The sequence below is a fragment of the Diaphorina citri genome, unplaced genomic scaffold (genome assembly GCF_000475195.1).
Source record: "Diaphorina citri unplaced genomic scaffold, Diaci psyllid genome assembly version 1.1 scaffold93, whole genome shotgun sequence".
Classification (NCBI taxonomy): Eukaryota; Metazoa; Arthropoda; class Insecta; order Hemiptera; family Psyllidae; genus Diaphorina; species Diaphorina citri.
The window spans coordinates 234,422-253,606 of NW_007377530.1; the positions used below are offsets into that span (position 1 = coordinate 234,422).

Below are 19,185 nucleotides of genomic sequence, written 5' to 3' on the forward strand. Positions count from 1 at the left end.
AAGGCAGAGTTTGTCGCCCTTGATTCATATTACATTTAACGAGGTACCTGCATGTGTACATAATGCGTATGTACTCAGGTAAATAAAAATCATAATCATAATGAAAAGTATAGGAAGTAGGTCGAAAATACACTTGTAAGGCCGAGTTTGTCGCCCTTGATTCATATTACATTTAACGAGGTACCTGCATGTGTGCATAATGCGTATGTACTCAGGTAAATAAAAATCATAATCATAATGAAAAGTATAGGAAGTAGGAAGGAATAGGTCGTTGCCTAACTGCGGTGTTCTGCTTGAAAGTGATATGAGCAGTACCGCTAGCAATCACGCCATAAGGGATTTTCTTAAACACCCTGTACGAAAAAAAAACTCTCCCCTCCTGGGAAAGTTTGTTTTTTCTGCTGCATATAATTCAGGCCTCATCTCGCTTTCCATTTCCTTTCTCCCTTCCCCTCAGTGCACGCACATAGGCCGCCACTTTCCAGACACCCCTCTATTTTATCTTCTGCTTCGGGTTGCCATGACGACACCCCCGCTTTAGATCCCGCTGATATTACCGGTGTAAGCTAATACGCTCAAATTCCTAATGAGACAAATTGTTGTGTTTTCCCTGGCGTTGTTTTTCGGAATAGAATGAAGTGACAACAATGAAATAAAAGATCGAGATTTCGAAAACGAAGACGAGTGTAGACGTGAATCTTTCTATTATGTTCTTCTGTAGCTCTTATTTATTATTGTAACTCTTCTTTGTTACCTTGCGATCTTTGTATGAATCTGTGACCATTGAAAATTAAAACTAACGTGTATCTTCTTTTGTTTGTTTCAGGAATGATTTGTGACTGAAAATTCGCGTATCTGTCAAATTTATTTACAATTTCGCCAATTTCACATGCCTACATTTTAAACTACATTAATACTAATACACATTAAATAATTCTGTTAGATAGAAACATGCTTAAATTTGAATGCCACTTCTAATTTTAACTCCTCTGACATTAATTTTATCCTCTTAATTTTAAGAGTACCAAGTTGTTTCCTACTTAACTATCCATTTCATTGATAATCCAATAGAATTGCATGACTTTCAATACAGATCTAATTTCTTCTGATAGGACGGGTGTTTTATTGTTGGAAGCCAATTTCACATGCCTACATTTTAAACTACATTAATACTAATACACATTAAATAATTCTGTTAGATAGAAACATGCTTAAATTTGAAACATGTTAGTGGCGATTTCTTTAACACATACCTAATTATATTTTGGTTTACGCAGTGCATATTGTATTTAACATCTCACACATTGTCAGCTAGTAATTTTCCAATTCTCTATCTTCATTAATGCGTTATTTATTTTTATACATATTAACACTTTCGTCTAGTCTCCATGTTGAATGTGCAAAGTTTCTGTAACGTTTCAATGTTTTGTGTTTTGGTCTGCATTGTTGCCCGAATTCTTGACTTCCTGGTCAAATCTTAAAATTTTGTTAACCTATAACCTAATTTACGCAGTGCATATTGTATTTAACACCTCACACATTGTCAGCTAGTAATTTTCCAATTCTCTATCCTAATTAATGCGTTATTTATTTTTATACATATTAACACTTTCGTCTAGTCTCCATGTTGAATGTGCAAAGTTTCTGTAACCGTTTCAATGTTTTGTGTTTTGGTCTGCATTGTTGCCCGAATTCTTGACTTCCTGGTCAAATCTTAAAATTTTGTTAACCTGTAACCTGAGGTAAACCATTTGAAAGAAATGAAAATTTCATAGTGTTAAGTGGCAATCTAATTTCCAAATGCTGAACATTTAAAACGGAGTATTTCACACACTCACAGACAAAAATAAAGGATCGTAAATCCATCCAAAACGTCTTCTTGTCTATTCTATTCAAGGGGATATTCTAAGGTAGTCGTTTTAAGGGGAAAATGAAGGAGAGGAGAGACTGGAGAGAGAAGAGGGAAAAAGGGAAATTGCAGGGAAGAAAGGAGGGAGAAAATGTACGAAAGAAAAGTGAAAGAAATCAGGTATTAAGGTAAGCTTGCATGAACTATTGCAGGGAAGAAAGGAGGGAGAAATTGTACGAAAGAAAAGTGAAAGAAATCAGGTATTAAGGTAAGCTTGCATGAACAATCCTAGACACAAGGGCGGGAGAGAGGGAAGAACGGAGAGAGAGAGAAAGGAAAAGAAAGGGAGATAAAGAGGAGGGAAAAGGAGAGAGGCTAAGAGGGGAAGAAGAGAGGTAAAGGGAAGGTGGAAAGAGAGGAGGGAAAATGAAGAGAAAGGAGGAAAGGAAGAGAAGAAGGGAGATAAAGGGAAAGAAGGGAAACAAAGAGGAGGGAGAGGGAAAGAAGGAGAGAAAAAAGGAAAAGAAAGGGAGATAAAGAGGAGGGAAAAGGAGAGAGGCTAAGAGAGGAAGAAGAGAAAGGAGGAAAGGAAGAGAAGAAGGGAGATAAAGGGAAAGAAGGGAAACAAAGAGGAGGGAGAGGGAAAGAAGGAGAGAAAATCCGAGAAAATTAGGAACTTTCCAATGAATAAAATATTGCTTACAGGTAACATTGCAGTCTTGAATTTATATCTGATTGAAGGAGAAGGAAAGGAGGAGAAAGAGGGGAGGAAATGGGAAGAATTAAGAGAGGAGGGGAGAAATAAATCACGCCATACAGACTACACATAGAGAAACATTTTGGGAGTGAGTAGGGTAGGTGGGAGTGAGCAGGAGTAGGTGGGAGTGAGCAGAGTAGGAGGTAGGTATCCTACTTGTAAGTTGCAAGTTGTAACTAAAACGGAGATGGCGTTTTTTGGTCTATGCACGCTACCAATAAAAACCCTTATCCTTTCTCCCTCCCTTTATCTCTCCCTCCTCTTCTTCCAACTTCACTTTTTCTCTTCGTTTTTTTAGTCTTCTTTTACTGCTTCGTACATTTCTTCTTCAGTCTTCGTTTTCTTCTGCTCCTTCCTTTCATAGTTTTAAGGTCTTTCTTTCCTGCTTAGGTTTTCGTTAGTTTTTGAATTCCTCTACTTTGTTGTTTATTGTTCCAAAGCGGCATGTTTGACTGAGGGATGTCGGTGTCTTCAGACCTTTTCATGTTCTGTCTATTTGAAATATACGAGATTCTAATGGAAAAATTAAACAATGTTGAATTGGAACTGTGTTATCAACTAAGAATTACCAGGATAGGATTGTTAATACTTCAGTTTGATCTTGTGAAGTGTTGGAATGGAGCTGTTTTTGTTTACATTGTTTTTAAATTGGTTCTTTTGGAAATAACGGAGTAAAATTCTTGGAAAAATATTTTAATGGTAGTCTCCTCCTGAAACATTTGCCGCCCCTTCAGAAAAGCTAACTACATAGTGATTACTAATAGAGGGAATCAGTAAAATATAAACTTTATTGACGGACTGCGCAAAATTTAAGGTGTAATGTAACTCTACCGTCTAGCGTCTACCCACCATTAAATATGCTTTTTTTTCGAAATGGCAAAGTTCGAAGTGACTAGGTTTCAGGGTTCGAGCCTCACGATACCATAATAATGCGACTAGGATGACTTAGATGAGTACCCGTGCTTCCTGTGGTTATCACCAGGTAGCAGCGTTAAAGCCAAGAAGTTAGTCATCGTCATGGGGGGTCACAGCATAAGTTGCACTCAGGATAACTATTTCGCGGTCCGCTTGATGTGGGTTTGCTCGCGATCAAGTGGTTTATGCAACTTGAGTTATAGTTATGTGAATGCAAAACCCTAGACCTCGCGAGATATTTCTGCACAATGAAGAACAAGATCCGACGAGGTATTTGTAGGAATTCTTTTGAGCTCGACTTACAGGGAAAACAATTTACCAGACTAGACGAGTTTTTTCTTCCTACTCTGCCTGCCCATACTGAGCCTGGTTTCGCTGGACTTCTATGAGACAAGAAGAGACAAATATTACATAAATAATTCAAATTGTCAAAAACTTTGGGTGTAGGATCAGATTGCAGTAGGGTCAGTAGTGTTTGTGTAGGATGCGTTTTGTAGGAAAACAATGACGCACTGAAATTCAAGGGATTTAGAGAGAGAGAGAGCTAGTGGAGGAAGAAAAGTGCAGCAGGAAAGATAAAGGGTAAGTAAGAGGCGAAGGACGAGAAGGAAAAAGTTGATGGAAGTACTGACAGAGTAAGAGACGAAAAAGGAGAAGATAAAAATGAACAGTATAATGAGGTGAAGTGAAGAAAAGGAAGAGGAGGAGAAAGTAGAAGTACTGATGGAATTAAAAAAGAACTTCCATTAAGTTCCCCCCATCATAAACGTGCTAGCTGATGTCCTTGACACTCTTCGCAGAAATCTCCAACTTGACATACAAGTGAAAGCATCCATGAAGAAGAAATTAAAAGCAACCATTGGAAAGAAGTAAAAACGTCGAATGAAAGCCATTCCACAACCAATTCAAGGAGTGCTGTCCCATTTCTTCTTATACCGTCTCCATCGCGGAGGTTGGCTATCATCTTTTTGTAGGGGGTGCAATAGTGCTACACACTTGACTCCGCACACAGGAATTTCGTCAGAAAAGACCCCCATTTCAATGTAATGTAATCACTTATCATCATTGCTATTTTGATTTTGGAGGCTGCGGCTTTGAACTAATCAGATGATATGTTGAACCTCGAAGGTTCGGAAGCCAGGATATTCTTCTCCTTACCACAGATCTCTTCACCACAATTTTCCTTGGATAATGAGTATTTCATGTTCCTGTCTCGATATCGTTTGACAATACATGAAGTTAAACTCTCATAAGTGCTGTCCCATTTCTTCTTATACCGTCTCCATCGCGGAGGTTGGCTATCATCCTTTTGTAGGGGGTGCAATAGTGCTACACACTTGACTCCGCACACAGGAATTTCGTCAGAAAAGACCCCCATTTCAATGTAATGTAATCACTAATCAACTAATCACTAATCATCATTGCTATTTTGATTTTGGATGCTACGGCTTTGAACTAATCAGATGATGAGATGTTGAACCTCGAAGGTTCGGAAGCCAGGATATTCTTCTCCTTCCCACAGATCTCTTCTCCACAATTTTCCTTGGATAATGAGTATTTCATGTTCCTGTCTCGATATCGTTTGACAATACATGAAGTTAAACTCTCATGGAAATTAGCTGCGTAAAGAGTAAAAAAGAGTATGTACATACCTTAGAGCCGAGTTAGTACTTTGAAGAGACCACGTTCCACTGGTATACCTACCTCAGTGAAGCAATCCCATGTGAACAAGTTTTTAGAATAATGGAAATGTACACATTGGAATAAACTGGATATGAAAAGAAGAGGAAGAAGACGAAGAAGAAGATGAATGAGAGGTAGGAGAAGACGAAGAAGCAGAAGAAGGAGACGACAAACTAGGAGAAGAAAATGCCAGAACATTTTCATATCAAACAGGTTTTTCTAATGCAGTCAACTTAAAAGAAATGTATGAGGAGATTATGAGAGCATATGAACATGCATAGCTCGCACAAGGATTAAATGAAAATATGGATTAACCTGACGGGATTATGAAGAACTAGCTCTGACTGGGGAATCTGGGGATTTGATGAAGGAAACAAAAAGACTTGAAAACAAGCTGGGTCCGTCCCTCCGGGAATTTTTTAGCCCGTAGTTTATTCGATCGTGATTAGAGAAAATCAGTACCTATGTACCTTTTTTGCACTTTAGGACACGCGTAACATGTTTCTCGTGTAGGAAGGTCGAGACTGCAATGAAGTTTGCACGAAATAGGAAACTATCTTCACCTTTGAAATTGTAAATTCAATGTGATGATACCCTATTTGTACTTATTCTTACACGGACGCGGTTTCCCTCTAAAGAAAGTTCCTACATATCTGGTTCCCCATCATCAAAACTTCAATAGCGGACGAACCAAGGTGATGAATAGTGTGAACGATACTTGAGGAAAAAAGAGCTTAAGAGAGGTAAATTCAATGTGATGATACCCTATTTGTACTTATTCTTACACGGACGCGGTTTCCCTCTAAAGAAAGTTGGTGAACAGCAACTACATATTTGGTTCCCCATCATCAAAACTTCAATAGCGGACGAACCAAGGTGATGAATAGTGTGAACGATACTTGAGGAAAAAAGAGCTTAAGAGAGCACACAGTCTAGGAATTCAAGTGGCGATCTTATAGCACTTCAACAAGAACCCATGATCCTCTTAGTACAAGAAGACACTCGAGAACACCCGAGCATATCTGATTTCAATACCAAATGACGTGATCACTGCAACTATTCATCCTCTCGAAGAGATCTCATATTTCAAAACGATAGAATTCTGACCTCTAGACGTGTTGACCTTCCAGGTATTTCTGGACAGAGACTCTGAACTTGAAGGCGCAAAGTACCACATAATATGTGGACCTCAGGTTAACGTTCGTAAGACTCCCACACGCGTGGTACGAGTACTTTCCGAGTAATTCTACAAATCATCAAGGTTTCCGCTCTCTCTCTGGCCAAGCGAGGCTTTGGACTCTCGAATATTTGAACCAACAACTCAAGACATGATCATCCGATGCTCCTTGATGATATCAGAGTACTAATTTATTGCTCCATATTCTTTACGTGAGTCATTTCGCCGGTTGAGTTGTATAATTATCCGACATGTTTACCGCCCCAGTTCCTGCATATCATTGTCCGAGTACTTATGTTTTACGAGCTGCTAATATTTCGTGCTGTTTTCCTCGTGTCTTACATATGTTTCTATGTATCTAAGGAAGCAATTTCCAGTCATGTGCATGTCAGTGTAAATGACCTTTATTTGTTCAAAGAATAATGAAAACTAAAAATTTAATGATGAAACTAAATGATCGAAGCAACGATACTTTCTTTCGTATTCCACCTTTCGTGAAAGAAAAAGAGAGAAATTAAATGAATAGGAAATGAACAAAATCATAAGAAAATCGAAAGACTTTCAAAAGACCGGACAGACAAAACTATCAGTGGTGTTATTAGGGGGGCGTGGTGTACCTAGTGATCGTGGCCTCGACATTTAACAACACATGGTGTTACTAATTATATGTCACAACACATTCCACAAAAAATATTATCATTGCTCAAAATATCTGAGAGGCCAGTTTGTCACCGGCCGCAAGAATCTTGAAAAGTTGGAGACCATTTGGAAAATTGGTTTCAAAAAAGCTCTGTGAATTGTGAAATAGGTACCAGAAATACTCTTGAACAAAATTCAAAATGAACGTCATTGTCACGAAAACAAATGGTGCCACAGGACCGAAGCAAAGTCATAAACTTCAAGTGAAGTAGCAGGTGAAAAGCGCGCGTAAAAAATTACCCAAAACTTTCTTCCCTTCCAAATAGGCGAAGATTGTCGAGGGGGAGAACTCAAAGGAAGCATTCTCTCGAATAAAAGAGTAAAAAGCTTCGAGGTAAGATACTTCTTATTAGGTTAACTTTATCTACTTTCGTCATAAGCCCGTACAGGAATCAATCAGAAAGTGTCCCACATAGGAAATAAACACGTAAAAATAGTTTCAACTTTCTAAAACAGTTTTTTACCCTACAAAAGTCTTACACCCATATTTATGAACAAAATGCTGGCTCTTAAGTTCGTGCTAAGCATAGTCTCAAGGCATTTGATTTTCACCCCATAGAAGACAGTATGGAAAAAAGCCCTTTTTTTTACAAAGGCTCAAATGTATGTTCACAAATATGAGTAGGTCTGCGTCTTGTTTCCTTTACGTTTTACTCCATGTGCAGAGGTTACTTTAACCCCTATAAAGATGACCCTAACATCCAAATATGCTTGGAATCAATAAGCCCCTCCACCACCTCTTTTCAATACGCACAAACTGTACTCTACAGACACATAAAATTCGTGAAAGGTAGGCTATGCATTATAAAAGATAGAGAAAACCGGATAGGAAAGATAGAAATAGGAAGCGAGGGAGAGGGAGAAGGGAAGAGAGATGGGCCCTATTCCTACTTTACCCTAAAAAATATCCCCCTCCCGTTTTGATCCCTCCTATCCCATAGTATGACCCTTTCTCCTCTCCATAGCATGGTCTCCTGTACTCTTCCCATAGTATGTCTCTCCCAGGAGATTTCCTTCCTTATTACAACCTGAGAGTGAATGTCCTCTCCTAGTGGCGTAGCAGATGGAAAGTATTTGAAAGGGAAACTATGGGAAACTGTTTCTTCCATTTTGGATGCACACATATTATGTGTAGATATGCAAGATTTTCCCCCCGAAAAGCATTCGTCTTAAATGATAGTCTACTTACTATCCGTGACTGCCCGTTGTTAGAGTCTGACAATATGTGTCCCGCTTAGTTCCCCCGAAAAGCATTCGTCTTAAATGATAGTCTACTTACTATCCGTGACTCCCCGTTGTTAGAGTCTGACAATATGTGTCCCGCTTATCTTTCAGATACATCCTTTCTTATCCGAAACTCAGCTTCACCATCGCGTACCATTTTTATTTTTACTTTCCAAAATTCCAGTTTACGATATAATACTATAGATTTTTTTTACTATGTTTACATAGCCTCTTATCACATCTCCTCTTCCGTACAGGAAAGTTTCCAAACTTTCGAATAAGTCACCTGTTAACCACATCATAAGTTTTTCAGCTCCGTTACAACTTCAGGAGAGAAAATTTTTTGGTGTAGCTTGGGGTGATACTTAAAACATGTCATGATTGCAGACCCTTCATTTAAGTGTTGGATGGATGATGGTCATTCCGAGAAATACCAAGGAGTGACCTACTTAGTTTAAAGTAGCAAGTTTAGTTCTCCCAATTATCATAGTAACAACTTCGAAAATTCTAGATATATGTATAGCTCTGTTTGTAGGTAGCTATTTTGTATGTTTAAGTCAAAAGCAAAGCATCGTACATTTTGGGTCCCTCGATCCGTCGAATTTCTTCTGTCATTGCAAATTTGCAATAGCTTCATCACGAATCTTGGAGAACCCTGTATGCATAATGTACACTCGGAGTTGTGTGGTAGAGCACCACTGCACACTGGGATAGGGAGAGGCTAAAGTTCTTAACATACGGGATACATCACGCCAGATTATACAAGTTGTAAGATTAGGTTTTGTGGTTACTTTGCGGTGGGGGCAGCTTTCAACTTTGAAAACGCAGCTCTTTGCAAGCGCTGTCATATTTCAAGTTGTTGAAAACATTTTGTTTGCTGATGTGGGTAGGTTAGGTGCTTATCCTTTCCTTTTCGCAGCCTGGCGAGGCTTTGTGGTCTGTCCGGAACATTCATCTTCGTCAGAAGGATTATATGGAAGAAGACTGTAGAGGACGGGCAGCATTTAGACATAATCACTACTAGTACCTTGTACCTATACTGAATTAGTAAAATATAACTACTTACCATATCGGTAACTTTAGTTTTAAATTCAATGAAGAAGGGCTATGCTCGGCAGAGAGGCTTGTACATAATTATTGTACATTGAACAAAACAAACAAGTAGTGCAGTGAAAGGTTCAAAGCATTGAACAGATTTGTTATCCGAGATTAGGCGCATAATTCAGGCTAGAACCAAACTTTTACCAGAAATGTTTATGCTGGCTTGCACTCTGTAGGAGCTCCGCTTATGTAAAGTTTATTGGACCTCATAAATTAACTTAACACCAAATTATAGCAGCGGGATGGACCGCCTGTGCAGAGCTATCAGTTCAAGGATCTTGATGGCACAACCAAAATATTTTGAACTTCTTAAATAGGGAGCTGAGAACGGCGATCCTTATCTTTGGGATAAAGAATGGGAGAAAGAGTTCACTACCTTTGCTCTTTCGCCTCCTTTCTCCATTAGCTTCGTTTCTCCTTTTTTCAAGTCTTTCTCTCACACCCTTTAGACTGTAGAGGACGGGCAGCATTTAGACATAATCACTACTAGTACCTCGCACCTGTACTGAATTAGTAAAATATAACTACTTACCATATCGATAACTTTAGTTTTAAATTCAATGAAGAAGGGCTATGCTCGGCAGAGAGGCTTGTACATAATTATTGTACATTGAACAAAACAAACAAGTCATAAGCTAATCCGTGTAAAAAAAAAAAGAAGTAATTTGCTGTTCGGAACAACAAGCACAGGAACATCGACTGGGCTGAACTAACAAGAAACTCATATCCTCTCGGAATTCTAAGAAGTAATTTGCTGTTCGGAACAACAAGCACAGGAACATCGACTGGGCTGAACTAACAAGAAACTCATATCCTCTCGGAATTCTAAGAAATAATCCAAGAACGAACATTCCAAAACCGAAGACCAGAAGGTAATGTACCAGGGGTCAACACAATACCAGACAGAGCGTAACCAAGGCGGGCATGCAAAGCATCCTTCTTTATTCTTCTCGGATCAAAGACAGGAACTCAGTCATCTTGGACGAACTGAACAATGGGTCGGACTTGGACTAAACAAATTGAGGATGTTGGTAATAAGACAAGAGAGGAGTAAACTTTGAATATGGAAAGATTGGTCGAGATAACATTCACACACCGAAAATTCTCAGTTTTAATAGCTTCCCTTGAAGTTTGAATTTAACCTTTCATGTGTATGAATATGCTGATCATGATGATGTTGCCGCAAGAGAATTACAATGGCAGCGTTTTCCTCAAACCTACATACTTGAAAGTGTTCATACTGAGCTCATTCATGTTATTATGTATTCATTGTACTCCCAGAGTATCTACATACTTGAAAGTGTTCATAGTTTAGACTTGGTACTGAGCTCATTCATGTTATTATGTATTCATTGTACTCCCAGAGTAATAATATGCACACCTCGATGTGAAATATTACTCGTGCGAGAGACTTGTCTTACGTTACGTTGCCCGGATACTGAAATTAATTCATTAGACTTGTTCCGTGCCTTAATCATCTTCTACAAAAATCCAAGAGACAAAATGTCAAATTCTAAAAAGAGTGGGACATTTCTCGTAAAATAAAGCTACAACAGTTTTCTTTAAAATTTGCTTTTCAATTTGAGCTCTATCTCCTCGTGTAAGATAAACCCTCCGATGATCCAACTAATCCAATTAACCCTTTGGTAACTTTGTTTACACTTATACACAGATAAACCAGATTATCAACTCACACGTAGGAATGTATTTAAATCCCTCCCATTAAGTCCCCTCCATCTCCTCGTGTAAGATAAACCCTCCAATGATCCAATTAACCCTTTGGTAACTTTGTTTACACTTATACACAGATAAACCAGATTATCAACTCACACGTAGGAATGGTATATTGAGAACGCTGATGATTCCAACCGCTCAAGATGAGGCAAGCCCAATTACCTGAAATCATAAAAGAGAAAAATATTGGATTAGAGTTTGAAGCCACGAGAACAGGACGAATATGCAAGGGTTAATCATTGAAGAGGTCAATAAAAGGAGGCATTTTCACCCCATGGAAGACAGTATGGAAAAAAGCCCTTTTTTTACAAAGGCTCAAATGTATGTTCACAAATATGAGTAGGTCTGCGTCTTGTTTCCTTTACGTTTTGCTCCATGTGCAGAGGTTACTTTAACCCCTATAAGATGACCCTAACATCCAAATATGCTTGGAATCAATAAGCCCCTCCACCACCTATTTTCAATATGCACAAACTGTACTCTATAGACACATAAAATTCGTGAAAGGTAGGCTATGCATTATAAAAGGTAGAGAAAACCGGATAGGAAAGATAGAAATAGGAAGCGAGGGAGAGGGAGAAGGGAAGAGAGATGGGCCCTATTAGACACATACTTAAAATTCGTGAAAGGTAATGCATTATAAAAGGTAGAGAAAACCGGATAGGAAAGATAGAAATAGGAAGCGAGGGAGAGGGAGAAGGGAAGAGAGATGGGCCCTATTCCTACTTTTATGTTTACCCTAAAAAATATCCCCCTCCCGTTTTGATCCCTCCTATCCCATAGTATGATCCTTTCTCATCTCCATAGCATGGTCTCCTGTATACTCTTCCCATAGTATGTCTCTCTCCCAGGAGATTTCCTTCCTTATTACAACCTGAGAGTGAATGTCCTCTCCTAGTGGCGTAGCAGATGGAAAGTATTTGAAAGGGTTTTACCCTAAAAAATATCCCCCTCCCGTTTTGATCCCTCCTATCCCATAGTATGATCCTTTCTCCTCTCCATAGCATGGTCTCCTGTACTCTTCCCATAGTATGTCTCTCTCCCAGGAGATTTCCTTCCTTATTACAACCTGAGAGTGAATGTCCCCTCCTAGTGGCGTAGCAGATGGAAAGTATTTGAAAGGGAAACTATGGGAAACTGTTTCTCCATTTTGGATGCACACATATTATGTGTAGATATGCAAGATTTTTCCCCCGAAAAGCATTCGTCTTAAATGATAGTCTACTTACTATCCGTGACTGCCCGTTGTTAGAGTCTGACAATATGTGTCCCGCTTAGCTTTCAGATACATCCTTTCTTATCCGAAACTCAGCTTCAGCATCGCGTACCATTTTTACTTTCCAGTTTACGATATAATACTATAGATTTTTTTTACTATGTTTACATAGCCTCTTATCACATCTCCTCTTTGCTTTGGCTTGGGTTTTTTGTAATACGCTGTGATCTCTGTGTTGCCTTCAATAACTTCCATTTTCATTATTTACTTTGTTTACATTTCTCTCTCCAGTGTTTACTTTATCAACGCTCACTCTCTTCTTGATTCCCTCTTCATTTTCGGTTTCGTTCTTTTTTTTAACGATTTTACTTTTTCTCTTGGTTTTTTTCGTCTTCTTTTACTGCTTCGTACATTTCTTCTTCATCCTTCGTTTTCTTCTGCTACGTACATATATTGTTCTTTTACAGTTTTTTGGGTCTTCTTTTCCTGCTTAGGTCTTCCTTAGTTTCGTTAGTTTTTTAAGTCTTCTACTTCATCTGTTGTTTATTGTTCCAGAGCGGCATGTTTGACTGAGGGAAGTTGATGTCGGTCTGTGTCTTCACACCTTCTTGATGTTCTGTACTTCTGTCTATTTGAAATAGACGAGATTCTAATGGAAAAATTAAACAATGTTGAATTGGAATTGTGTTATGAACGGAGAATTACCAGGATAGGATTGTTAATACTTCAGTTTGATCTTGTGAAGTGTTGGAATTGAGTTTTTTTTTTTTTGTTTACATTGTTTTTAAATTGGTTCTTTTGGAAATAACGGAGTAAGATTCTTGGAAAAATATTTTAATGGTAGTCTCCTACATACTTGAAAGTGTTCATACTGAGCTCATTCATGTTATTATGTATTCATTGTACTCCCAGAGTAATAATATGCACACCTCTATGTGAAATATTACTCGTGCGAGAGACTTGTCTTACGTTACGTTGCCCGGATACTGAAATTAATTCATTAGACTAACTTGTTCCGTGCCTTAATCATCTTCTACAAAAATCCAAGAAACAAAATGTCAAATTCTAAAAAGAGTGGGACATTTCTCGTAAAATAAAGCTACAACAGTTTTCTTTAAAATTTGCTTTTCAATTTGAGTCCTCCTGAAAGATTTGCCGCCCCTTCAGAAAAGCTAACTAGTGATTACTAATAGAGGGAATCAGTAAAATATAAACTTTATTGACGGACTGCGCAAAATTTAAGGTGTAGTGCAACTCTACCGTCTACCCACCATTAAATATGCTTTTTTTTTCAAAATGGCAAAGTTCGAAGTGACTAGGTTTCAGGGTTCGAGCCTCACGATAAATGCGACTAGGATGACTTATAGATGAGTACCCGTGCTTCCTGTGGTTATCACCAGGTAGCAGCGTTAAAGCCAAGAAGTTAGTCATCGTCATGGGGGGTCACAGCATTCAATTTGAGAGACAAACGCAATAAAAGCTGCTGTTGTGTCAAGAAATAAAGAAAAATTATTCAGCTTGGGGAAAATGAGATTAAATTTTGTCCTTAGCATCCTCTCCACTTGCTATCCCATCTCTATCTAGACCCTCACCCACCTTACTTCACCCAACACGTTTCCGTTTACATAACAAATGGGCACGGGTCAAACTGGCTCCAGCGACGCCATCGCAATTCATTAATTAAAAATGAAATGGGTCCGAGCTTTTATACGTTTAGTCAGAAAAAGTAGAAAATGCAAACATCATCAACAACAACCTACACAACAACAAAAATGAAACAAAAACTTTAATATTATAATTAATTGGCATCAAATTTCAACAACTCGACCTCGGGCGAAAGTTCAAAAAACTTCAGCAAGTCCCAAAGGCCAAAAATAAGGCCTCCAGAAATTTGTTGACAAATAGTCCGAGTCACAGAGTGGAGAGAATCTAAAGAGTGTGGAATGAAAGAGTGCAACACCATTCCTCTAACGTCAACTTGTTTTTTACAAGTACTGACTCCAGCGACGCCATCGCAATTCATTAATTAAAAACGAAATGGGTCCGAGCTTTTATACGTTTAGTCAGAAAAAGTAGAAAATGCAAACATCATCAACAACAACAAATGAAACAAAAACTTTAATATTATAATTAATAGGCATCAAATTTCAACAACTCGAACTCGGGCGAAAGTTCAAAAAACTTCAGCAAGTCCCAAAGGCCAAAAATGAGGCCTCTAGAAACTTGTTGACAAATGGTCCGAGTCACAGAGTGGAGAGAATCTAAAGAGTGTGGAATGAAAGAGTGCAACACCATTCCTCTAACGTCAACTTGTTTTTTACAAGGTGGACGAAACTTGTCATAAATTTCAGCAAATATTGGGACAACTCACTTTGAGAAGGGTCAACCACTCAAAATTTCGGAACTTCCTAAAGTATCGTATTGCTTTATTAGTATTCAGAAAGTTGGGTATTGTTATCGCGTTGTTATAAACATGACAGTCATTGTTATTCATAACTTGGACTTCAATTTGTAACCTAAGCAAAGCCGGTGAGCTAAAATGTTTGGTACGAGCCAGATAACATTTGGGTAGAAAACATTTAACTTGTTCTGCTCACGTACCTGTAAATGTTATTGTAAAGAAATATTTTTCACCGTCAAACACACGAAATAACATCAAGTCAGAAATATCTAAAACTTTCCTGTATTCTAATGGCAATTTGTGAGATAGCATCTTCTTCTAAAGTTCGAATCATGTTGAGAATTCGTGTGTGTGTGTGTGTGTGTGTGTCTGAGGGGGGAAAATAGCTTGATATGAAAATTGATGGGTTTCAATAAATATAACAGCAAAGCTATTCACTTGTATACAGGGTGTTAATAGAATTTCTAGCCACACGACTGCGAAATCAAAGTAAAGGAACCTCATACAAAAGGTCAAGCTGGTAGGGTTTTTGTGAAGAATTTTTGTTAAATTCCCCCCCATCAGTCAGCTTCCATGGCGTAGTGGTCACTGCGCTCGCCTTGCACGCGGGAGACCCGAGTTCGATTCCCGGCGGGGTCAAGAAACCATGCAAATGATTGAATCCGTGACTGGCTGTTGCGGGGCCCACTCAGACTCGTGAGGAAAATGAGTAGCTATGACATATAAATGCGCATAGCGACCGGTGCCAGCATGGTAGGTAAACATTGGATTTTAGGATTATTGAAATATTGGGAAAATCCTACAATGCTGACAAATGAGATCATTGTTACAATATAACAATAGATCATTTTGAAAAAACAGAGCAACTTTTAGTGAAATCTTGAAATATTTGGGGAAGAAAATCTCAGAAAAAAAAAAGGTCGCTCGAAATTCCCAACATTACAGTCAAATTGGTGCTTTAGAGAAACTTTTTAAGAATATTGAACAAAAAACTTGTTGACTTAAATTGACAAAATCTATTCAATTCTTACACAAAACCTCACCCTGTATACGCTAGCAGCAAGATAGTAAGATAAAATTGGCTTCTGTATGATGTGCCACACTATACGCAGTGCCGAGGGTTAAGATTTCGAGAAAAGTTTGAGTGAAATGCTGGGGAAAAATTAGATAACTCTCAAATATGTCTTTTTACTTTGATAAAAGACTCATTACTCTGCTTGAAAGAAAAGTTGGGTATTGGAAGAAAGAACAAGTCAATAAAAACGAGAAATCCCACATATATTTGAACATCAAGTAGTAATAATACCTAATACTGTTCATATTGGTAGCATCTAGCATACAACAACGAATATAAGGTGAACAACATAATAAACACATCAACAAATCAAAATCAGTTTTACATGCACCAAAAAGAAGTGGAAGTTTGTAAGCGCCACTGTTTTAAAACTTTCAATTCATTTTGGTTCTACATTGGATGTTTTACTGTTGCAATCCAGATGAGGGGAAAAAAGGAGCTAAGAGAAGCTAATGATAATAATGTAGAATGTCACCCTAACTGTGTACTGAATGACCTGGAGTAGTATAAACTCTTGCTCTCGAAAGAAACAACAGAAACCTCTTTGAAAATCTGGAAATACTCTTCTACTAGAAAGCTCATTCAGAAGTCGTCCAAGAAACGAAGGAAGATCCAAATTTTCTTCATATTTCGCTCCTTCATTTGAACACTAAAAAAATTCCTCTAAATAAGATTCGGAACCAAATTACTCGATCATTATCATTAGGTACACTGAAGATATCTATAAAGGTGTCCATCACAAACACGGATTTCAAAATTCAGCGCAAACTGGGAACGGGGATAGTACTTAGAAGTGCAGGAACAACTCTGTAGTGTTGGAGAATATTTGAAGAACCTTATGAAAAAGAGTATGTACATACCTTAGAGCCGAGTTAGTACTTTGGAGAGACCACGTTCCACTGGTATACCTACCTCAGTGAAGCAATCCCATGTGAACAAGTTTTTAGAATAATGGAAATGTACACATTGGAATTGCAATCGTCTTTTTGCACTTTAGGACACGCGTAACATGTTTCTCGTGTAGGAAGGTCGAGACTGCAATGAAGTTTGCACGAAATAGGAAACTGTCTTCACCTTTGAAATTGTAAATTCAATGTGATGATACCCTATTTGTACTTATTCTTACACGGACGCGGTTTCCCTCTAAAGAAAGTTCCTACATATCTGGTTCCCCATCATCAAAACTTCAATAGCGGACGAACCAAGGTGATGAATAGTGTGAACGATACTTGAGGAAAAAAGAGCTTAAGAGAGCACACAGTCTAGGAATTCAAGTGGCGATCTTATAGCACTTCAACAAGAACCCATGATCCTCTTAGTACCAAAAAGTTCGGCGTTGAAGGTGACAAAAATCTGTCCCAAAAGCAATTTCCAAATTCAAATTTTAAAAGCAAACGATTAGGAATTTTCCCTAGAAAGGTAATCAGAAAATAATAATAATGATGATGATCTAAAAGAGTGATTTCCCAAATGCCTCTAGGTCAAGATTCTTCCACAGGACAGTAATAAATTGATTGATAAGCTGCGTGCACACATAGTCGACGGCCGTCGATCGATGTCGGCTGAAGCCGTCCTCACTGCTTCGACAACATAGATTCACCTCGTCGACCGACGCGACGGCCATCGACTATTTGGACACAGCTTTCAATTAGATTCGTATAGCTTTCAGTTTCAATTAGATTCGTATAGCTGTACAGAAGTGCATTTGGTCCAACTGGATGGGAATGTTACTGGGCGGACTACCTACCGGCCTCATGTACTAGCTCAACGGACCAATTTTTCAACCACCCTGTGTCCACTTTGGCGCACCTCGCTATGATTAATTACAATAAGTTACAACTTACAAGACGCTCTACTTCGGTAAGAAGAAGCTTCCAAGTAATAAATAAATCAATTGAAACTTTTGAAAGGGCAGGAGAAAATGTTTGTACCAACCGAGGTACAAACATGACCTTTTTGGTGATTGTTTAGATAATGGCAAAAAGCAGAGGGAAATTTCGAGGTAAAAACGAGTCAAAGGCAAGGAGAAAATTTGCATACAATAATGCGCCCTTTTTCTTTTGAGATTTTACATATGAGGTCATGTAGAACGCAAAAAGGTAAAATTAAAAATGTCCATACACAAATTAATTTATTAATCATTTGTAGCAAATGAAATAAAATCCTCTCAAAATAAAAAAATGTTAATGTGTTTTGCAAACACCTGTGTGTTAAGGGAATGGTTAACGTAAAGGCCATAAAGAGTGTTATTTAGTGAAATAATTGAAAAAAGTAACCCAAGAGAATTTGTATTTTTTCAAATTACAACAGGGGGTTTTCCCATTACTTATTCTAAATTGAAAATTAAATTTACGTAGGGAAATTTCATTTAACATGGAAAAACACTGAAAAAAAAAAAAAACAGCGCCATTTCGACACCATTTTGTTTTCAACCGTTCAATTCTGTCCATCTTTATTAATTCCAGGTTCAAATTGTACGAAACGAGTGTCCTAAACTGTCCCTAACAGGACGACAAATGAAAATACGTTCGCTTTGAAATCAATCTGAACACTCGAAAAAAAGTTCCAATTCCTAGAGTAGTGAGTATTGCATATTGCATATCACATCGCTAGAAACCTGCAAAAGGGGCATTATATTCCCCCTCCCAATTCCAATAACGATAAGGAAAGAAGGAGAAGTACGGAGGAAAGAGTAGGGGAAGAGGGAGAGAGGAGAGGTGTATATAGCGGCTATAGAAAATATAGGAGGGAAATAAGCAACATAATAAACACATCAACAAATCAAAATCAGTTTTACATGCACCAAAAAGAAGTGGAAGTTTGTAAGCGCCACTGTTTTAAAACTTTCAATTCATTTTGGTTCTACATTGGATGTTTTACTGTTGCAATCCAGATGAGGGGAAAAAAGGAGCTAAGAGAAGCTAATGATAATAATGTAGAATGTCACCCTAACTGTGTACTGAATGACCTGGAGTAGTATAAACTCTTGCTCTCGAAAGAAACAACAGAAACCTCTTTGAAAATCTGGAAATACTCTTCTACTAGAAAGCTCATTCAGAAGTCGTCCAAGAAACGAAGGAAGATCCAAATTTTCTTCATATTTCGCTCCTTCATTTGAACACTAAAAAAATTCCTCTAAATAAGATTCGGAACCAAATTACTCGATCATTATCATTAGGTACACTGAAGATATCTATAAAGGTGTCCATCACAAACACGGATTTCAAAATTCAGCGCAAACTGGGAACGGGGATAGTACTTAGAAGTGCAGGAACAACTCTGTAGTGTTGGAGAATATTTGAAGAACCTTATGAAAATGTTCTTGCCCCGCTCCTCATTCATCATCTGGTAATA

The 19,185-nt window shown here is 38.1% G+C and overlaps 1 protein-coding gene across 1 annotated transcript in view; it reads right to left on the reverse strand.

The window, feature by feature from the left end:
* Window positions 1–11,301, reverse strand: part of LOC103524331 (brain tumor protein) — a 29,643-nt gene extending 18,342 nt beyond the window's left edge. Inside the window, exon 1 of the mRNA XM_026833441.1 lies at window positions 11,236–11,301. The gene's annotated coding sequence lies outside the window, so the exon portion shown is untranslated. The remainder of the gene's footprint in view (window positions 1–11,235) is intronic.
* Window positions 11,302–19,185: the final 7,884 nt, after the last annotated feature.